This window comes from Mandrillus leucophaeus, unplaced genomic scaffold (assembly GCF_000951045.1).
Source record: "Mandrillus leucophaeus isolate KB7577 unplaced genomic scaffold, Mleu.le_1.0 Scaffold647, whole genome shotgun sequence".
Lineage (NCBI taxonomy): Eukaryota > Metazoa > Chordata > Mammalia > Primates > Cercopithecidae > Mandrillus > Mandrillus leucophaeus.
This window is the reverse complement of record NW_012106997.1, coordinates 919,995-922,612: the sequence shown is the minus strand read 5'-3', so window position 1 is coordinate 922,612 and position 2,618 is coordinate 919,995.

The window sequence follows — 2,618 nt, the reverse complement described above, 5'->3', positions numbered from 1 at the left end:
AGAAGGTAGTTTACTCTAGCAATCTCAATCTCATTAATAAAACCATTCACATACAGAAATAGCAGTTGATTCCATGACTCAGAAACTACAAATACAATATGCCAGCTACTTTGCCTTTCAAGGATTCTTATTTTAATTTGAACCACAGTAGCACAGTATAATTTAGTTTTGTTTATCTCCTTTATATATAAATGATATTTGCTGTAAATATAATATCTATAATGTAGATACATGTTCTTGGATCACTTTGTTAAACCAAAATTCCTGTCTTAATAGTCTTGTAAGCTTCCTAATGCCCCTTCTCCACAGGAAACAGCTATGGGTTGGACATTCCTAAGGGAAAACTGCAGGACAGTGGGACTTTCTGCTAATATGGAAATACTGTATAGAGCTCTTGGGCTGCTGCTGAAGAAGAAAGATTTGCTAAATTTCAATGGATATTCTCACCTTCTTACGAAGTTAATTGTAGAAGGAGGATAATGACATTTTACACAGCAGAGGTTTCAACAGGAAATAGATTCCATGTGCTTGACGGTAGGCATCAGGAGATGGTCAGGACAGAATGGGGGTGAGTAGCAGCAGTGCTGGGTCGCAGGGTGAATGGAGAAAACATGATTCCTTCTTAGTGCATTTTAGATGAAGATACATTAGAAATACTGGTAAAGTGGCCGGGCACGGTGGCTCATGCCTGTAATCCCAACACCTGTCTCTTATACACATCTAGATGTGTATAAGAGACAGGTGTACAGTAACAGTACAATTTTCAATCATGTAAGTTGAAGCAACTGTGGACAGTAACAGTACAATTTTCAATCATGTAAGTTGAAGCAACTGTGGACAGTAACAGTACAATTTTTAATCCTATAAATGAAGAAGTCTTCATTTTAGTTTTAAAATATTCATGGATGTATAACTTTAAACAGTGCTATGAATTTAAAATATTTATTAGATTTCTAAATTTAAATTAATACTTGGTTCCAGGATCCAAATTCTTGCACAGAGTAAGGTATAACTGTGTAATATATCACATGACAATTCAAAGAAAAAAAATGTTCTAACGTCTGCTGTAGTGCTTACTCTCAAATTATAATACAAAGAAGCCGTTACTAAAGAATATTTACGGATAGGAAAACAACATAAGGCTTTCAGGATGGCCAACTTTTGCCAGAGACTCTATTTACACATATAAATCTACTATTAACCCCAGCTAGGAGCAGCTAGATCCATGCAGATAAAATCTGTATCCTTTCCTGTTTCTCTTGTATAACCAGTGAGTTTGAATGTTCCTTGAGAGGAAGCAATCTGTGAGATATTGTCACCTTTTCCTGTTACTGTGTACTGAAAGGTAGAATATATAGCAGGTAGTTGTAAATATTTCTATGCTTATTATCCTGTTAGGTTAGAGATGTGAAAAAGCAAAAATAAATTTCAAAATATATTTAAAAAGGTATAATTGAATGTTATAATCCTGTTAAAATCTTATATTTGACAGAAGGTTCACAATTTTCCAAATATAAATATCAGGAACAACTTAACTATTAACCTAACAAGTAAACTATTGCATTAAAAGAAAATTAGGCTGGACGCGGTGGCTCATGCCTGCAACCCCAGCATTTTGGGAGGCCAAGGAAGGCTGATCACTTGAGATCAGGAGCTTGAGACTAGCCTGGACAATACAGTGAATGCCATCTCTACTGAAACTACAAAAATTAGCTAGGCGTGGTGTCATACGCCTGTAATCCCAGCTACTCAGGAGGCTGAGGCGGGAGAATCTCGTGAACCCAGGAGACGGGGGTTGTAGTGAGCCAAGGTCGCGCCACTGCACTCCAGCCTGGGCGACAGAGTAGGATTCGGCCTCAAAATTTAAAAAAGTAAAATAAAAAATAAAGAAAATTAGCACAATTACAGCACATTACAAGTGAAATTCATTGGGGGGATAAAACTGATTATGCCAGAACAAAAATTAAAATTTCTACAGAGGTAGGGAAGAAAATAAAATCATTGAAAGAAGCTGAAAAGAGTTCCCAGTTACTGGTCTTTATAATGGCCACTTTGCTGACCACCTGTAATAATTATGAAATACTACTGGACATGCAGCCATGTCAGTGGGAGCATCGTATAATTGTTTAGGCACATGTACTAGAGCTTAAGTACTCACTGCAAATCATGGCTCTGACACTTACTAGCTTTCAACATTGAGCAAGCTGTACATCCTCTTGTATCCTTATTCATGTATAGGAGATAACAGTGCCCCTCACTGGAAGTTGGGGCACTGATGGGATAATGTAATGTATATAAAATAATTATCATAATACCTGGTTCCTGGTAGCATATGCTTAAAACTGTTTTTATTTTTGTGGAAATGCAGTGTTTTATACTTGCAATTGACATAAAATGCCTCAAGCAGTTTAACAAAGGACTTTTTATTAAAAATCTAGTAATCATTTTTTCTTGTTTGGTAGTTCTCATTACCTATGAATGGCTCTTTCATTCATTCCCAGATGTTTACTGAGGGCACTTGCTAGGTTGTGTGAACAGCACCGAACTGGAACACTGAATTTGTCTCAAAACAAGACACATTTTGAGATTGAGTATAAAAAGGAAAAACAGGGCTGGGA